We start from the raw sequence: 21,141 nt of genomic DNA, 5'->3' as shown, positions 1-21,141 counted from the left end.
GACCATCAGGTAGATGGAGATCTCCCCTATGATGTGTAGACGGCTGTGACCTCCTTGTGTTCAGTCTTGTCTTCTCCTCCAGTATTAGATGTTTTATACTTGTGTAATGAGAGCGGTGGAGACGGCAGGATCACAGCTGACCACAGACATGGCCGGATCTTCTCACCATTATTCCCGGGGACTTCTCCAATCATCGGGGACTTTTACAATATTTGTTTTGCAGCTTTTGGATCCGGATAAAGATCTGAACAATATTAATGCTCCAGAGAGAAATGTGAGGGGCGATCAGCGGTGTAAAGAGGAGACTCAGACAGATAACCGCCCAGGTGAGTGGTGACCGCTGGATAAGAAGAGAAGTCACATTCCTTTCACTATATTTTTTAATATCACAATTTTTGTATTTAAAAAGAGTAATTGAAATCTAGCTATTTATTCAGTGGCCAGTGGGGTTACTATAGACTCGTACCTTCTGTTCTTTCATAAGTCTTATTATCATCACAATAAATGATGTCACAGCTCACCTCCTCCTCCTCCTGTACAATGACTGATAACACCTCTATATACAGTAGATAACACAGGATCCACCATTCACAATAAGTGATGTCACTGCTCACCTCCTCCCTGTCCCTTCTGTAAGGTAGCGCTATTCATCACGCTGGGGGGCACTCGCTTCACCGGATCAATTAAAGCACACATGCAACGTTTTCCGGTATTTCACAGTCCAGCAGTTTATTACACATCATAAACTGCACATAACCTAGTCCATCTCAGTGGCTCACCGACATGTTACACATATAACATCCAAGAGCCTTTCCAGTGACAGATATGCCCACTTGGCTCCAGATACAGCCTTCAGCAAGGTAACAATATCAATGTCCACATCAAGCAGCGGTTTTACCTTTGTCAGGTCATAGCTGCTTCAGCAGCTCGGTCCTGCCACAGCTGTGGCTTTAAGGCTTCCCAGATGGGGACTCCAGGCCACGTACCTTCAAAGGCTACTGGTATCTCAAACACAGGGGGATCCAGCCTCTGCCTTCCAGGCTAGTGGAGTCCCACACAGGGACCAGGTCTCTCTCTCTCTAGGCCTCACCAGGCCACACTTTCTCTTCCAGCCTCTCCAGGCTAACGGTGTCCCACACACAGGGATCAGGCCTAACGCCTCTCACACGGTTTTAAAACCACCAGGATTTATATATCCTTCAGCGCACACAGGACCTGTGATGATGTCACAGTCATGTGATCAGTCCTTCTGTGCGCGCAGGACCTTTATGATGTCACAGTCATGTGATCAGTCACCTGAGGGAGAGGTACATGGTCAGGCAGAACACACCCCCTGGACCATTACAGTAATGCCGCAAGCCGCTGCATTACACTTCACAATAATCTTTGCTCACGCTCATTAGATGCTTCAATATAAATGCTGCTAATGTACATGTCAATTTCCTGAACAAACGGGAAGTTTGAGTAAAGAGCAGGCCCAATGACAAGTGTGAAAATTGCAAGATTTCATTTTTTTGAGAGATGAGATCATAAAGAATTAAAAGAAGACAACTCAAAAAAATGCCTAAAACTCTGATGTAAACATTGGTCATTTTTTGATGACGCGTTCCCTTACACGGTGACTGTGAATTGGGTAGAGTCTAATAGCTGTCTGATCTCAGTCATTTAACCCTTAGGATGCTGTTATCTATAACACAGAATCTAGGTGGTTAGACAATGTAGGGAAATGTGTTAATAAGTTATTGGTGCTCCTTGAAGAGTCTGGTGCACATATTGTTCACCTGTCAGCTGCTATCGACATTATCGAGCAGAACCTCTGATCTCCTGATGCAGAAGTCAGAGGTGAAGAGAACTCCTTAACCAATGCAGAGTAAATATCGGCTCCATCCTCAAAGGATTAATGGATTTAGTCAGTGACAGTTTATTGTGCTGCCCACTAGCTGTTCTGATTATGCCTGTCTCTAAAACAGGGGTGGGAAACCTCTGGCCCACAGGCCATTTATGGCCCACAACATCTTTTTCTCTGGCCCCTCGGCAGATTCCCAGGGCCTGCAGTGCTTGGGCCAGAGATGGAAGTGCTTGAGCCAGCGGCCAGCAAAACACCGGCCGCTGGCTCTTTAATTGCTTTTTCATTGCACGTGCAATTATCGGATTATGTCCTGATGTGTGCCAGCATCAAGACGCACTTAGTGGGCTCCAATCCCGACCGCAACAACATTGGTGGCAACCCCAGACTTTCCAGTGATGTATATCCCCCCAGCTCCTCCTGTCATGTATATGCTCCAGCCCCACTTGTTATGTATATGCCCACAGCTTCTCCTGTGATGTATATGCTCCCAGCTTCTCCTGTGATGTATATGCTCCAGCCACAGTGTCTCCTATGTCATGTATGTGCTGCAGCCCAATTGTCTCCTGTTTGATGTTTATAGAGCAGTCTCGGTGTCTCCTATGTGATGTACAGTACAGACCAAAAGTTTGGACACACCTTCTCATTTAAAGATTTTTCTGTATTTTCATGACTATGAAAATTGTACATTCACACTGAAGGCATCAAAACTATGAATTAACACATGTGGAATTATATACTTAACAAAAAAAGTGTGAAACAACTGAAAATATGTCTTATATTCTAGGTTCTTCAAAGTAGCCACCTTTTGCTTTGATGACTGCTTTGCACACTCTTGGCATTCTCTTGATGAGCTTCAAGAGGTAGTCACTGGAAATGGTCTTCCAACAATCTTGAAGGAGTTCCCAGAGATGCTTAGCACTTGATGGCCCTTTTGCCTTCACTCTGCGGTCCAGCTCACCCCAAACCACCTCGATTGGGTTCAGATCTGGTGACTGTGGAGGCCAGGTCATCTGGCGTAGCACCTTATCACTCTCCTTCTTGGTCAAATAGCCCTTACACAGCCTGGAGGTGTGTTTGGGGTAATTGTCCTGTTGAAAAATAAATGATGGTCCAACTAAACGCAAACCGGATGGAATAGCATGCCGCTGCAAGATGATGTGGTAGCCATGCTGGTTCAGTATGCCTTCAATTTTGAATAAATCCCCAACAGTGTCACCAGAAAAGCCCCCCCACACCATCACACCTCCTCCTCCATGCTTCACTGTGGGAACCAGGCATGTAGAGTCCATCCGTTCACCTTTTCTGCGTCGCACAAAGACACGGTGGTTGGAACCAAAGATCTCAAATTTGGACTCATCAGACCAAAGCACAGATTTCCACTGGTCTAATGTCCATTCCTTGTGTTCTTTAGCCCAAACAAGTCTCTTCTGCTTGTTGCCTGTCCTTAGCAGTGGTTTCCTAGCAGCTATTTTACCATGAAGGCCTGCTGCACAAAGTCTCCTCTTAACAGTTGTTGTAGAGATGTGTCTGCTGCTAGAACTCTGTGTGGCATTGACCTGGTCTCTAATCTGAGCTGCTGTTAACCTGCGATTTCTGAGGCTGGTGACTCGGATAAACTTATCCTCAGAAGTAGAGGTGACTCTTGGTCTTCCTTTGCTGGGGCGGTCCTCATGTGAACCAGTTTCTTTGTAGCGCTTGATGGTTTTTGCAACTGCACTTGGGGACACTTTCAAAGTTTTCCCAATTTTTCGCACTAACTGACCTTTATTTCTTAAAGTAATGATGGCCACTCGTTTTTCTTTACTTAGCTGCTTTTTTCTTGCCATAATACAAATTCTAACAGTCTATTCAGTAGGACTATCAGCTGTGTATCCACCAGACTTCTGCACAACACAACTGATGGTCCCAACCCCATTTATAAGGCAAGAAACCCCACTTATTAAACCTGACAGGGCGTAACTGTGAAGTGAAAACCATTTCCGGTGACTGCCTCTTGAAGCTCATCAAGAGAATGCCAAGAGTGTGCAAAGCAGTCATCAAAGCAAAAGGTGGCTACTTTGAAGAACCTAGAATATAAGACATATTTTCAGTTGTTTCACACTTTTTTGTTAAGTATATAATTCCACATGTGTTAATTCATAGTTTTGATGCCTTCAGTGTGAATGTACAATTTTCATAGTCATGAAAATACAGAAAAATCTTTAAATGAGAAGGTGTGTCCAAACTTTTGGTCTGTACTGTATATCCTGCAGACTTCACCTCACACTGCTTGAGTTCTATACATGTACTGTGAGCAGTGATTTCCCCCTGTGTTGAGACCTGCAGTGTGATCTACATCTGTGTTCAGAACAACTTACTGCTGTAAGTTCTTTTCAAAATTCATCATAAAGAGTCGACTGCGCTCCAGACGGATACAAATCTGGACAAGCAGTTGCGAGTAGCAACATTATCAATATCACCTAACATCGTTGTACCAAAGAGAAGCCGATCCAGCCATTATATTAGGAGTGAGTTAATTAAATGTTTCACCAAACATAGAAGGGTAAATTTCAAGTTGATCATTTTGTACTGTCCCCGAGTGATGGTATAAATATCCAAATGGCCCCAAATGGCCCCTGGTGGAGAAAAGGTTCCCCACCCCTGCTCTAAAAAGAAAATCCAACACTATTCCTCCCTTGAGGTTCTGACAAACCTCATTGTATCGGCCAATCTAAATATATCATGGCAGCTATGTAATGGTTGGTGGCTCGGGGTGCATAGTATTGGACCTGGATGGACCTGACAGCATATAAAATTATTCTTGTAGAAAATACATTTTAATAGATGAGCCGTTCTGTATCTGTATTATTTGTTATTAAAACATACATCGCATTCCAAATTATGATGCAAATGCTATTTTTCTCTGATTTTCCTGGATGTTGGATGCAGTTGCGTCAGTGTAATGTTCAAATCATCAATGGTGGATACCGCATAGACTCACTCTGCACTGTATTTTGCAGTTCTTCTTCTATCCTGCTTGACTGATGAAGGTCAAATTTTGACCGAAACACCTCAAATTTTTGTCTGGATTTCTCTACAAAACAAAATTGCATCTGTGTTTATCATATCAAACGAGTGCTAAGTTTTTTCCTCAACCTTCACAATTTTTGCATCCATTGAACTTGGGAGTTTTTTTTGCAGAGTTTCTGCTTGAATTTCTTTGCAGGATGTCAGACTCTCCTCCTGGAGCAGCTGTTTTAATGTGAACAGCCTCCCACCATCATAGATCTTTTACTTCGGGATACTTCAAAGATTCTCAGAAGAGTTGAGGTCAGGGGAGGATGGTAGCCGCACCATGAGTTTTTTTGCCTATAGCAGCTAATGATTCCAAGGTTTTCTTTGCAGCATGAGATGGGACATTGTTAACGTGAAGATGTTTTTTTTTTATTGATGGCACTGTTCTTCTTTTTCTACAATGGAAGAAAGTGGTCAGTCAGAAACTCTTTGTTCTTTGACGAGGTCATCTTCACACTTTAAGGGACCCTAAAGAGGTCTACCAGATCTCTTTCCATGATTCCAGTCCAAAACATGACTCCACCACCTCATTGCTGACGTCGCAGCCTTGTTGGGACTTGTTAGCCATCCACCAACCATCCACTACCCCATCCATCTGGACCATCCTGGGTTGCACTGCATCATCAGTAAACAAGACTGTTTTAAAATAAGTCTTCATGTATGTCTGGGCCACTGCAACAGTTTCTGCTTGGGAGCGCTGTTTAGGGGCGGCTGGATATTAGGTTTATGCACCATTACTGCCTCTGGGGGATCCTACACCTTGAGATTCGTGGGATTCTAGAGGATCCAACAGCTTTGCTGCTTTTGTACTGGGATTTTAGCAACTGCTCTTTTAATCCGATGAATTTGTCTGGCAGAAACCTTCCTCATAATGCCTTTATCTGCACGAACCCATCTGTGCTCTGTATTAGCCACAAATTCCCCTTTCCCAGTACATTGATCACGCTTACGTTTTCGTATAATATCTATTGTTTTCATACCTCGTCCGAGGCATTGCACTATGTGATGCTTTTCGGCAGCAGAGAGATCCTTTTTATTTCCCATTTTGCTTGAAATCTGCAGCTGCTTAATAATGTGAAACATCCTTCTTAAGTAGTTTTCCGTTATTTGGGCACCTAGTAAACAAATTATCATAGGGGCCTGAGGTTGATTTCATTGATCTAAAGAGCCCTGAAACAGAAACCATCCATGAGGTTATGGGAAAAGCAAAAATTGCATCTGTATGACACTTAAACCTAATTTGCATAATAATTTGGAAAGCAGTGTGATTTTTTTTTTTTTATAAGATCTTTTAGGAAAAATAGCAATGGCTTTTGGTGCAGAAAAGGACATTTTTTTCCTTATGGAATATGTTTTTTTATGTAGCTTGAGGTAGGTGATCTACTGGAGAATTGGTGAAAGGTACCAAGTTCTTGCAGAGGGCAAGAAGGGTTATTCTGAAGTCCTGGGAAGCTCACAACTCTGCAGTCTCCTTACTTCCTGGTTTCTGGGGGTGTGTTCTCCTCCTTGAGTGACAGTTCTGGTGAGTAGCAAAGCTGTAGTATTAGTAGAACTATAAAGCTCAGCAAAAGTTCTGCTGTACAGCTGCCCATAGACATTAGATGGCTGAAGGATGCCTTGGCCAATCATTCGGCCGGCAGCTATCTCTGCCATCTCTCTCCTACTCAGAAGCCCTCGTTTGACTGAGCACTGCTATGTTGTCTATGTGAAAGTTGCCGGTTGACACGTCGGCTTGCGGTTTGTCCCCACAAGAACAATGCAATCAGCAGTCCAAAATTGGACATGTCCAATCAACATCTCCCTTGACAATCTGTTGATCAGTGCCACCATACACTTTACACTGTCTGCCAAATGTGTATGGAGGCCTTTACACATTCAGTTGTCAGTGGTTTGTTTTAAGTCTACATTGCTATCACTGTATTTACCCACATAGATACCAGCGCAATTGAAATAACAAATGGGTCAGCAAGAGCCCTATTAAAAGAACTGCTCTGAAAGCTGCTGATGATGGGGGCTGGTGATTTTGCAAGATCTATAAAAGCATCTTGTCAGGAGCTAAGGGGGAGAGAGGTTAGCAGTAGGGTTGAGCGAGTATGTTCTGTCCGAGTATCTCGGGCCGAGCTCCGAGTATTTACAGCTGCTCGGTGATATGGTTGAATCGCTCCCGTGTGCATGATTTGCGACTGTTTGACAGCTTTATTACATGTGAGGAATGTGTAAGAAATAGACAATCCTCCCATGTAATAAAGCTGTCAAACAGGTGCAAATCATGCACACGGGAGCGATTTAACCTTATCACCGAGCAGCTGTAAATACTCGGAGCTCGGCCCGAGCATACTCGGCGAAAGGGTTAATAGAACATACTCGCTCAACACTAGTTAGCAGCTAACTTCTGCATATAAATCCATGTTCTGGAGGGAGGTGGCTAGGATATTAGAAGTTATCTCCTCTTCTTGAATGTAATTACTGCGCGCTGTAGGTCAGGGCTAGGACGTTGATTAGTGGCCGAGCTCCATGCAAACCAGCTGTACACTATGAAAGATAAAAGCTCTCATTGCAGTAGAATGACAGCAGATAGTAAAATCAAGCCAGTTGCAAACATATATTGATGCTTTCTAACTAATGCAATTTAGTAACTTGGGAATCCCCTTTAGGATACTTAGGATAATAAGCTACATGTACATGAAGCTAAAGGCAATTGTGTGAGATGGATACTACCTGACAGCACTGACTCACATGTCTACTTATGATTCTCCACTGAGTATTTTATTTTAAAATGGGGGTGACAGAAACATGAACCTCCAAAGGTGTTTCCTTCAACTCATAAGTGGATAACTGCAACATATCAGCCTGGTATCCTAACATTGTGATCTTTGCTCTGACTTTTACTTTTAGTCCATGGCCCCACTATCAGTATTCAGTCTGTATTTTTTCTCAGGAGTGGGTGATAAATGCAGAATTGGTGACTTGTTTCTATTATACCTTTTCTCTGATTGTTCCTCACCTGGTTTTAGCTCCCACTCCTGAGAAAAAAATTCTGATCGAATACTGACCAAATACTGATAGTGGTGTCGTGGCCGTAGATTGTGATCTGATTTGTAGCCAATGTTTTAGTCAATTAATAATTAAATTTTGCTAAATACAGTACAGACCAAAAGTTTGGACACACCTTCTCATTTAAAGATTTTTCTGTATTTTCATGACTATGAAAATTGTACATTCACACTGAAGGCATCAAAACTATGAATTAACACATGTGGAATTATATACTTAACAAAAAAGTGTGAAACAACTGAAAATATGTCTTATATTCTAGGTTCTTCAAAGTAGCCACCTTTTGCTTTGATGACTGCTTTGCACACTCTTGGCATTCTCTTGATGAGCTTCAAGAGGTAGTCACCGGAAATGGTTTTCACTTCACAGGTGTGCCCTGTCAGGTTTTAATAAGTGGGATTTCTTGCCTTATAAATGGGGTTGGGACCATCAGTTGTGTTGTGCAGAAGTCAGGTGGATACACAACTGATAGTCCTACTGAATAGACTGGTAGAATTTGTATTATGGCAAGAAAAAAGCAGCTAAGTAAAGAAAAACGAGTGGCCAACATTACTATAAGGAATGAAGGTCAGTCAGTCCGAAAAATTGGGCAAACTTTGAAAGTGTCCCCAAGTGCAGTTGCAAAAACCATCAAGCGCTACAAAGAAACTGGGTCACATGAGGACCGCCCCAGGAAAGGAAGACCAAGAGTCACCTCTGCTTCTGAGGATAAGTTTATCCGAGTCACCAGCCTCAGAAATCGCAGGTTAACAGCAGCTCAGATTAGAAACCAGGTCAATGCCACACAGAGTTCTAGCAGCAGACACATCTCTTCAACAACTGTTAAGAGGAGACTTTTTGCAGCAGGCCTCCATGGTAAAATAGCTGCTAGGAAACCACTGCTAAGGACAGGCAACAAGCAGAAGAGACTTGTTTGGGCTAAAGAACACAAGGAATGGACATTAGACCAGTGGAAATCTGTGCTTTGGTCTGATCAGTCCAAATTTGAGATCTTTGGTTCCATCCACCGTGTCTTTGTGCGACGCAGAAAAGGTGAACGGATGGACTCTACATGCTTGGTTCCCACCGTGACGCATGGAGGAGGAGGTGTGATGGTGTGGGGGTGCTTTGCTGGTGACACTGTTGGGGATTTATTCAAAATTGAAGGCATACTGAACCAGCATGGCTACCACAGCATCTTGCAGCGGCATGCTATTCCATCCGGTTTGCGTTTAGTTGGACCATCATTTATTTTTCAACAGGACAATTACCCCAAACACACCTCCAGGCTGTGTAAGGGCTATTTGACCAAGGAGGAGAGTGATGGGGTGCTATGCCAGAGGACCTGGCCTCCACAGTCACCAGACCTGAACCCAATCGAGATGGTTTGGGGTAAGCTGGACCACAGAGTGAAGGCAAAAGGGCCAGCAAGTGCTAAGCATCTCTGGGAACTCCTTTAAGGTTGTTGGAAGACCATTTCCGGTGACTACCTCTTGAAGCTCATCAAGAGAATGCCAAGAGTGTGCAAAGCAGTCATCAAAGCAAAAGGTGGCTACTTTGAAGAACCTAGAATATAAGACATATTTTCAGTTGTTTCACACTTTTTTGTTAAGTATATAATTCCACATGTGTTAATTCATAGTTTTGATGCCTTCAGTGTGAATGTACAATTTTCAAAGTCATGAAAATACTGAAAAATCTTTAAATGAGAAGGTGTGTCCAAACGTTTGGTCTTTACTGTATGTCTCAATTGTATTTTTTATGCAGAAGTGTCATAAAATGTCAATATACTTTTTAATATTACCTTGTTCATAAGTAGTAAAATGAGTTTTATATTTGGCAGATGACTGTGCCAGGAGCTCAGTTGGATTTCTGATATCTTCACGTTTTAATGCAGATGATTGTAGTATGATACAATATGCATATGAAGAGAATGCCAATATTGAAGATATAACCTCAGTCTCTTATGTCCAAAATATATCATCTGATCTTTTTAAATGGATCCTCTCCCCTGATTCATCACAGTCTGCAAAGCAAAATAAAAGTTACAGAAAGGGTGTTGAACATCTAAGGGCGACCATAGACCAGAAGCCATACTTATGTTCTGAATGTGGCAAATGTTTTAACTCAAAATCATATCTGGTTAGACATCATAGAACTCACACAGGGGAGAAACCATTTTCATGTTCAGAATGTGGGAAATGTTTTAACCAGAAACCAACTCTTATTGTACATGAAAGGATTCACACAGGGGAGAAGCCATTTTCATGCCAGCAATGTGGAAAATGTTTTACCCATAAATCAGATCTTGTTAGACACGAGAGAATTCACAAAAAAGAGAAGCCGTATTCATGTTTCGAATGGGGTGAATGTTCTGACCATAAACCAGATCTGATTAGACACCAGAAAAGCCACATAGGAGAGAAGCCATTTTCATGTTCAGAATGTGGGAAATGTTTTAACCAGAAACATATTCTTATTAGACATCAAAGAATTCACACAGGGGAGAAGCCATTTTTATGTACAGAATGTGGAAAATATTTTACAGTGAAAACAGATCTTGTAAAACATCAGAGAATTCACACAGGGGAGAAGCCATATTCGTGTTCAGAATGTGGAAAATGTTTTAACCAGAAACATGTTCTTATTGGACATCAAAGAATTCACACAGGGGAGAGGCCGTTTTCATGTTCAGAATGTGGAAAATGTTTCACTCTGAAATCAGATCTTGTTAAACATCAGAGAATTCACACAGGGGAGAAGCCATATTCGTGTTCAGTATGTGGGAAATGTTTTAACCAGAAACCAACTCTTATTGGACATCAAAGAATTCACACAGGAGAGAAGCCTTTTTCATGTTCAGAATGTGGAAAATGCTTTACGTGTAAATCAAGTCTTGTTGGTCATGATAGACTTCACACTAAGGAGAAGCTGTATTTGTGTTCAGAATATTGAAAATATTTTACCAGAAAATCAGATCTGATGAGACATGGTTGAATTCTCACAGTAAAAGACATTTTCATGTTCTAAATGTGGGAAATGTTATAACTTTTTAATTTAAATCAGATGGGACATTGAAAAACTCACATGTTCGAAGCCTTTTTTTATGTTTTATGTTCAAAATGTGGGAAATGTTTTACTCAGAAATCGCATCTTATTGATCATCAAGAACACAGGAAAGAAATTATATTCACATTTAGAACTGGGAATTCAGATTTTGTTTAACATGAAAGATGTAGCAATGGGGAGAAGCCATACTCATGTTTAGTATGTGGAATGCAGATCTTATTTAACATGAAGGACGAAGCACAAAAGAGAAGCCATATTCATGTTTAGAATATGAGGAATTTTTTTTTTTTACCCAAAAGAAAACTCAAGTTCCCGTAGGGGAGAAGCTCAGGGGATTCACATGAGAGACACTCTTTTCTTTGTATGCAGTAATTGGTCCATTGCACGCAATCTGTGAGAGGACTACACACAGTGAAATCTCTCTGCTTTGAAAGTAGAGGGGAAAAAAAGGAGTGCGTAACTAAAGGTCCCCAGGTTTAAGATTAGAGCATGATATTTTAAGAAAAATTCCCGAAAACTTAGTATCCTTGCACTCCTAGCAAATCGGTTGGAGGTGTGAGCTAATAGGAGAAATAGTAGTTAGTTTCATACATTGTGAAGAAGGTAGAAGCAAAAATCTGATTAGGATTTTAAGCTGGCCATACACTTTAGATAAATGTTGAATGTGCATTCATGTGTTTTCTATAGGAAAATGGAGAGAGTCACTGCTGGATTAGTTGCCTGCAGAACAAAAGGATTAGGCAAGTGCAGGTGCTTGATGTTCATCTCCCCATCATCATTTTTCATGAAAAAGTCAGGAGGACGCCATACATATTGGATGGTCGAAAATTGGCAGTTTTGGCTGACTTATTTAAAGAGGTTGTCCACTAATATTTTGAATGCCCCAATGTATTTAAATGGTGGATATAAGTTTTTTTTGTAATTACTTCTGTTGTGAGTATTGCCTGTGAGCGGCGCTATCGCTGACTGTGCTCACAGGCATCACATGACCCCCGGCTGCAGCCGGCTCCGGCATTCGCTGATGTCACGTCAAGTTCCGGCTGCAGCCGGGGGGGTGACCCAGTGACGCTTTCCCCCCCACCGCGCGCTTTCCTCATGAATGCAGAGAAGAGGGAAAGCACGCGGTGAATGCTGAGTTGTGACGTGTTGGGAAACCCCACCCACAGCCCATCAATCGGGGGAACGATCATTGGGTCATCCCCGGTTGCAGCTGGAACTTGATGGGACAGTAGCGGGTGAGTGTCAGAGCCGGCTGCAGCTGGGGTCATGTGATGCCTGTGAGAGGTCAGCGGTAGGGCTGCTCACAGGCAATACGCCGAAATACCGAAGGTAATCACAAAATCTTATATCCACCATTTAAATACATTGGGGCACTCAAAATAGTAGTGGACAACCTCTTTAATGTTTGTACAAAAAGCCTATTTGCTGGCACCGTACTTAGCAGGCAGTGAAAGCCAGGTCTCGCGTAACAAGTTCTCATGTGTACCTATTGTCAGTGTTAACTATAAGTACTCATTCAAGGGGGAATCAAAATATAGTATGTGATTAAATTTGTTTAAGGGCGCAGTTAGATGGCTATAGAAGACGGACAACGATCGCAACACAATGTTCAGACTGGCCGACGGCTCTCCTGAGCATGTATTTCTATGCAGCTGTCTCTTTCGGGTCAGGGGAGTCGTTGGCTAATTCGTGCACTGCGATCTGATCGTCCTCCGGGTTATACGGCCGTCTGACTGCTCCCTCAGACTGAGCGCTTAAACTAGATGACGTGATAGTGACTGTTGACTGACTGATTGCTGTCCTCAGTACCATTTTTGGTACCGAATTGCCATCAGCGGCTTTAATAGTCAAGAAATGCTGAGGTCTATCAGACAAGAAGCCAAACTGAATACTTCTGAAGCCAAGTGGGTGAGGTACATGATGGTGTATTGTGGCTATTGTGTATGAACATTTAAGTAAAGGGGAGGCCCAGACCTATAGATAAAGTATGACACTACGTGTATGATCTGGGTCAAAAAATGGGATACAGGGAACAAGTACAGTATAAGCATCAAAGCCAACAAACTACTGGTGTAACCCAAACTGTGAGATCGTAAAAGAAAGACGTGCCGCTTGGTCCATTACTCATCAGTTGACTTGACGAAGACCATAATTACTTAATGGTGGACCATATGGAAAATATCTAAGGATTCTAGGCTACAGATTAGTTATTAGTGTAGGCTATCTATCAATTGGTGATCACAACGGTAACTTAGATGTACAAATGAACACAATAACTAAAGCTTGTAACGCACCATGGACATTACTTCGACTTACTCTGGGTAAAAGAAATCGGACTTTATGTGATATATACTATTATGTTGTAATTTTTCATGTACGTAACTTTAAAAAGTATAGAAATGTTAAATGTAGTTTTCAATAAAAATGTCATGTTAAAAAAATATATATATAATGCAATCGGTTGCAAGGTGAATTACAAATCTGTACAGCAAAATTACCGACCTCGAGGATTACAGAAGAAAAATTATTCATTATACAGTGTTCCCGGATCCCTAGTCTGGCATATACTGCATATTGACTGGCAATCTGGGGAGAGGGATTGACGTCCTCTCCAGGTCCCCTGATGAACCCTGGTGGAAACGCGTTGGGACTAGGGATTACTAATGATAAGTGTCATTCTCCACTTACTTATGAATATTTATGATTAGATGTTATTTCTGTTTGTCTGAAAAAGTTTAAAAAATGTTGGGTACATTATGAATTGTGGTGACCTAACACTGCGTTACAGATGTGATGCCTATCTATGTGGTATCAGCGCCAGAGCTTCATTGGGTGCACAGTGAAGTAAGAAATATCATTTATCCGTGTTGATCCATTACTGTGCTGCATATGTAACATTCGTTTGGGTGGAATTGGTGCCAGAGTTTTTATTGGGTGCATAGCTAGGAAGCTAATATTACATATGATACGTACATGCCGGTTCACGACTGTTTATAAACTGATTAATCTGGCTATGCTAAGACAAAATTTGCTCCTAAGTCCTTGAGCACTGCTATATACCCAATTATATAGATTTGGCTTTTCTATAATTATTAATAAGGATTATTGGCTTCTTAAATTATACGTTCACTTTTTTTCCACCCTTTCTCACCATTGTGGTTTTGTTAATATTAAGATAAGGGTCTTTGTAGGGATATAAGGGACTGCGACGTGGAGCGGGGGCACCACGAAGTACAAAATAGGGTGCCAACCTCCGCTGTCAAGAAGGGAGAGGAATTAGGGATAAAATAGGGACAGGATCAGTCTGTATTCCCTCACTGTCGGTGTGCGACCTGATTTTGGAGTCCTACCATTAGGAGTATCATTGTTGTTCGTTTAGGGATTGTTTACTCCTTTTTAGATTCAATTTATTAAGAGTTATTTTTTAGGGGGCTTTTCTCTTATGGTTGTCAGTTTTCCCACCTACAAAGAATGGAGAGGCCTGTAATTTTTATCGAGAGTATACTTCAACTGTGCGAGAACCTAAAAAAAAAAAAAACAGAAAATCACATTGTATGATATTTCACGCAATAAAATGCAATTTAATTATTTAAAAGCGTATTTGATCACCTACCAACCAGAAAGATTTCTGGCTTTTACAGACCTGTTAGTTTTTCTTTAAGAAGCCCTCCTACTCTGCACTCATTACAGTGCTGGCCAAAAGTATTGGCACCCCTGCAATTCTGTCAGATAATACTCAGTTTCTTCCTGAAAATGATTGCAATCACAAATTCTTTGGTATTATCTTCATTTAATTTGTCTTCAATGAAAAAACACAAAAAGAATTGTCCTAAAGCCAAATTGGATATAATTCCACACCAAACCTAAAAAAGGGGGTGGACAAAAGTATTGGCACCCTTTGAAAAATCATGTGATGCTTCTCTAATTCGAGTAATTAACAGCACCTGTAACTTACCTGTGGCACCTAACAGGTGTTGGAAATAACTAAATCACACTTGCAGCCAGTTAACATGGATTAAAGTTGACTCAACATCTGTCCTGTGTCCTTGTGTGTACCACATTGAGCATGGAGAAAAGAAAGAAGACCAAAGAACTGTCTGAGGACTTGAGAAACCAAATTGTGAGGAAGCATGAGCAATCTCAAGGCTACAAGTCCATCTCCAAAGACCTGAATGTTCCTGTGTCTTCCGTGCACAGTGTCATCAAGAAGTGTAAAGCCCATGGCACTGTGGCTAACCTCCCTAGATGTGGACGGAAAAGAAAAATTGACGAGAGATTTCAACGCAAGATTGTGCGGATGGTGGATAAAGAACCTCGACTAACATCCAAACAAGTTCAAGCTGCCCTGCAGTTCGAGGGTACAACAGTGTCAACCCGTACTATCCGTCAGCGTCTGAAAGAAAAGGGACTGTATGGTAGGATACCCAGGAAGACCCCACTTCTTACCCCGAGACATAAAAAAGCCAGGCTGGAGTTTGCCAAAACTTACCTGAGAAAGCCTAAAACATTTTGGAAGAATGTTCTCTGGTCAGATGAGACAAAAGTAGAGCTTTTTGGGAAAAAGCATCAACATAGAGTGTACAGGAAAAAAAAAAAGGCATTCAAAGAAAAGAACACGGTCCCTACAGTCAAACATGGCGGAGGTTCCCTGATGTTTTGGGGTTGCTTTGCTGCCTCTGGCACTGGACTGCTTCACCGTGTGCATGGCATTATAAAGTCTGAAGACTACCAACAAATTTTGCAGGATAATGTAGGGCCCAGTGTGAGAAAGCTGGGTCTCCCTCAGAGGTCATGGGTCTTCCAGCAGGACAATGACCCAAAACACACTTCCAAAAGCACTATAAAATGGTTTGAGAGAAAGCACTGGAGACTTCTAAGGTGGCCAGCAATGAGTCCAGACCTGAATCCCATAGAACACCTGTGGAGAGATCTCAAAATGGCAGTTTGGAGAAGGCACCCTTCAAATATCAGGGACCTGGAGCAGTTTGCCAAAGAAGAATGGTCTACAATTCCAGCAGAGCATTGTAAGAAACTCATTGATGGTTACCGGAAGCGGTTGTTCGCAGTTATTTTGGTTAAAGGTTGTGCAACCAAGTATTAGGCTGAGGGTGCCAATACTGTTGTCCGGCCCTTTTTTGGAGTTTTGTGTGAAATGATCAATGATTTGATTTTTGCTTCATTCTCTTTTGTGTTTTTTCCTTGCAAGCAAATTAAATGAAGATAATAATACCAAATAATTTGTGATTGCAATCATTTTCAGGAAGAAATTGAGTATTATCTGACAGAATTGGAGGGGTGCCAATACTTTTGGCCAGCACTGAACCTGTATTAATTGCACCTGTTTGAACTCATTGCTTGTATAAAAGACACCTGTCCACACACTCACTCTAACCTCTCCACAATGGCCATGACCAAAGAACTATCTAAGGATTCCAGGGACAAAATTGTAGACCTGCACAAGGCTGGGATGAGCTACATGACAATAGGCAAGCTGGTGGGTGAGAAGGCAACAACTGTTGGCACAATTATTAGAAAATAGAAGAAACATAAGATGACTGTCAATCTTCCTCGGTCTGGCGAGTTCACGCCTCGTGGGATAAGGATGAGTCTGAGGAAGGTCAGGAATCAGCCCAGAATTACATGGGAGAACCTGGTCAATGACCTGAAGAGAGCTGGGACCACAGTCTCAAACATTACCGTTTGTAACAAAGGGGGCTGTCACTAGGAATTTCGGGGCCCCATACTGTCAAAATTTCCGGGCCCCCTTGAGACTCCGCCCAGGCTCCACCCCTGAAACCGTCTACAGTCTCACCGCCCACTCTTGGAAAAACACTTCTGCACCACGTTCTCACCAATCACACATTACCAGTTCCCATGGAACACCAGATCACATATATAGCCAGCAGCTTTTGTTTTGGTGAAAAGATTTTTTAAGCTGCCACCACAAAAAGGAGACTCTTCTGGCCGGGCCCTAATCTACTCTAACCTAATAAACATTTCTTAAAACATCCAATACTCTTTTTTTTTTTTTAGGTATATTTTATTTTTAAGGGAATGTGTCACATACATTTTTTTTAAACTAATTGTAACCAGATTGTGAGATTTTTTTTTATATAATCTGTATTTCTGATTACAGATTCCATCAATCATTCCCTCCGCTCTCCAACCAAAATGTATAAGCTCCTGGAGAATCCTGATCGCGGCCGCCTGATGCTGTAATTCGGCATTTGGTTTTGCAGCATCGCTCAGGATCAGCCAGTAGCTTATAAAGTTTGGTTGGGGGTTGGAAGGGTGGAGGGAAGGGAATGATTGCATCATACCATCAGTACTGAGATGGTGGACAAACTGATACATGGAATTAAGTTATCTACTCACACAGCCGGTGGCACCGCCGCCCAGTCAAGAAGAATCTAATGGTCACCTCAGCCTGCGATCACCGAATTAATAAATGTAAACAGGGTATATGATTGCATATATATTCACTGATTATACACTATTAAAAATATCTTTATTGGTATTCATTAACCTAGAAATTCTAGAATATAAATACAAATACACCTCAAAACATAACTCAAAGTGATAATATAAAAAAATTATCAAGTAGTCAAGAGTAATGGGGGGAGGGGGAACACCCCATTTAGCAACTAGTCGTCTCTACCTGCCTCCCCTCCCTCATCGGCGTCCCCTCAGCAGCCTCCACTCCCTCCTCGGCGTCACCTCAGCAGCCTCCCCTCTCTCATCTGCGTCCCCTCAGCAGCCTCCCCTCTCTCATCTACGTCCCCTCAGCTGCCTCCACTCATTCATCGGCGTCCCCTCAGCAGCCTCCACTCCTTCATCGGCGTCCCCTCAGCAGCCTCCACTCCTTCATCGGCATCCCCTCAGCAGCCGCCCCTCCCTCATCGGCGTCACCTCAGCAGCCTCCCCTCTCTCATCTGCGTCCCCTCAGCAGCCTCCACTCCTTCATCGGCGTCCCCTCAGCAGCCTCCCCTCCCTCATCGGCGTCACCTCAGCAGCCTCCCCTCTCTCATCTGCGTCCCCTCAGCAGCCTCCACTCCTTCATCGGCGTCCCCTCAGCAGCCTCCCCTCCCACATCGGCGTCACCTCAGCAGCCTCCCCTCTCTCATCTGCGTCCCCTCAGCAGCCTCCACTCCTTCATCGGCGTCCCCTCAGCTGTATATAGTGTACAGATATTACAGGGATCACCAGGGACATTATACACGGGAGCTCTGTATATAGTGTCAGTGTACAGGGATCACCAGTGATATTATACACAGGAGCTCTGTATATAGTGCACAGGTAATACAGTGATCACCAGTGATATTATATACAGGAGCTCTGTATATAGTATCTGTGTACAGGTAATACAGGGATCACCAGTGACATTATACACAGGAGCTCTGAATATAGTGTCGGTGTACAGGTAATACAGGGATTACCAGTGACATACATAGGAGCTCTGTATATAGTGTCAGTGTACAGGTAATACATTGATCACCAGTGACATGCAGAGGAGCTCTGCATATAGTGTCAGTGTGTGTGTATAGGTAATACAGTGATCACCAGTGACATTACACACAGGAGCTCTGTGTATAGTGTCAGTGTGTGTGTATAGGTAATACACATACTCACCAGTGATGTCTCTAGGTGAAGTTCTTTATCTGCCGCAGACTGATATATCACATCTTCTATGCAGGACTTATCTCTGCAGAAAATAACATAGTTCGCTATAACTGATCACTTCCCGAGCACAATCCACACTTTCCTCAAGATTTCTACACTGCATGAAATGACAAAAAAAAGAAACATAGCACTACACTACACAGTAACATTGCTCCAGCGTCATTCTGTGCCGGCTCATCTGTCAGCAGACATACTGTATTTGTCTGATGGCAAAGATATAGCAGAGCTGAAGACAGAAGACCTATAGATTACGTTGGAGTGAGGATTTTTCTTTATTAAAGATGGAGTCCCTAAAAATTCTGTCTTTTTTTTTCTGTTTAGTAGAAATTCATGGTGGCTATGTCTAATTTGGCGTGACACCATGAATTTCAGGCTTAGTACCAGCTGACAATACAAAGCTGGCCTGGTACTAACCCTATTATTACCCAGGGTGCCACTCACCACCAGGGCCGCTGGAAGAGCCGGGTAAAGCACCTGGAAATGCTGCTATGATGAATGCGCCATTTTCAGGGGTGGCTGCAGGCTGAGTTTTGAGCGTGGGGGGCAAAGAACGCTTGGGCCTTACCATGCTGCGAATCCCAGCCCCCAGCTGCCTTGTTTTATCTGGCTGGCGATCAACATATGGCGGGAGCTGGGCAATGGGCATGATTATCAAATAATATATACCTGACAGGAGCCCATAGATTCTGCTGGCTCCAATAATATATACCTGACAGGAGCCCATACATTCTGCTGCCTCCAATAATATATACCTGACAGGAGCCCATACATTCTGCTGCCTCCAATAATATATACCTGACAGGAGACCATACACTCTGCTGCCTCCAATAATATATACCTGACAGGAGCCCATACATTCTGCTGCCTCTAATAATATATACCTGACAGGAGCCCATACATTCTCCTGCCTCCAATAATATATACCTGACAGGAGCCCATACATTCTCCTGCCTCCAATAATATATACCTGACAGGAGCCCATACATTCTCCTGCCTCCAATAATATATACCTGACAGGAGCCCATACATTCTGCTGCCTCCAATAATATATACATGACAGGAGCCCATACATTCTGCTGCCTCCAATAATATATACCTGACAGGAGCCCATACATTCTGCTGCCTCTAATAATATATACCTGACAGGAGCCCATACATTCTCCTGCCTCCAATAATATATACCTGACAGGAGCCCATACATTCTGCTGCCTCCAATAATATATACCTGACAGGAGCCCATACATTCTCCTGCCTCCAATAATATATACCTGACAGGAGCCCATACATTCTCCTGCCTCCAATAATATATACCTGACAGGAGCCCATACATTCTGCTGCCTCCAATAATATATACCTGACAGGAGCCCATACATTCTGCTGCCTCCAATAATATATACCTGACAGGAGCCCATACATTCTCCTGCCTCCAATAATATATACCTGACAGGAGCCCATACACTCTCCTGCCTCCAATAATATATACCTGACAGGAGCCCATACATTCTCCTGCCTCCAATAATATATACCTGACAGGAGCCCATACATTCTGCTGCCTCCAATAATATATACCTGACAGGAGCCCATACATTCTCCTGCCTCCAATAATATATACCTGGCAGGAGCCCATAGATTCTGCTGCCTCCAATAATATATACCTGACAGGAGCCCATACATTCTGCTGCCTTCAATAATATATACCTGACAGGAGCCCATAGATTCTCCTGCCTCCAATAATATATACCTGACAGGAGCCCATACATTCTGCTGCCTCCAATAATATATACCTGACAGGAGCCCATACATTCTCCTGCCTCCAATAATATATACCTGACAGGAGCCCATACATTCTCCTGCCTCCAATAATATATACCTGACAGGAGCCCATACATTCTCCTGCCTCCAATAATATATACCTGACAGGAGCCCATACATTCTCCTGCCTCCAATAATATATACCTGACAGGAGCCCATAGATTCTCCTGCCTCCAATAATATATACCTGACAGGAGCCCATAGATTCTGCTGCCTTCAATAATATATACCTGACAGAAGCCCATACATTCTCCTGCCTCCAATAATATATACCTGACAGGAGCCCATAGATTCTCCTGCCTCCAATAATATATACCTGACAGGAGCCCATAGATTCTCCTGCCTCCAATAATATATACCTGACAAGAGCCCATACATTCTGCTGCCTTCAATAATATATACCTGACAGGAGCCCATACATTCTCCTGCCTCCAATAATATATACCTGACAGGAGCCCATACATTCTGCTGCCTCCAATAATATATACCTGACAAGAGCCCATACATTCTCCTGCTTCCAATAATATATACCTGACAGTAGCCCATACATTCTGCTGCCTCCAATAATATATACCCGACAGGAGCCCATACATTCTCCTGCCTCCAATAATATATACCTGACAGGAGCCCATAGATTCGGCTGC

The 21,141-nt window shown here is 42.7% G+C and overlaps 1 pseudogene; it reads left to right on the top strand.

Annotated features, from left to right (window-relative positions):
* The first annotated feature begins 226 nt into the window (after positions 1-226).
* Positions 227-21,141, top strand: part of LOC141273200 (uncharacterized) — a 74,506-nt pseudogene continuing 53,591 nt past the window's right edge.

This window comes from Phyllobates terribilis, unplaced genomic scaffold, assembly GCF_046119375.1.
Source record: "Phyllobates terribilis strain yellow unplaced genomic scaffold, ASM4611937v1 Scaffold_1__5_contigs__length_1240528914, whole genome shotgun sequence".
Taxonomy (NCBI): domain Eukaryota; kingdom Metazoa; phylum Chordata; class Amphibia; order Anura; family Dendrobatidae; genus Phyllobates; species Phyllobates terribilis.
This window is presented reverse-complemented; position numbering and strand designations above follow the sequence as displayed.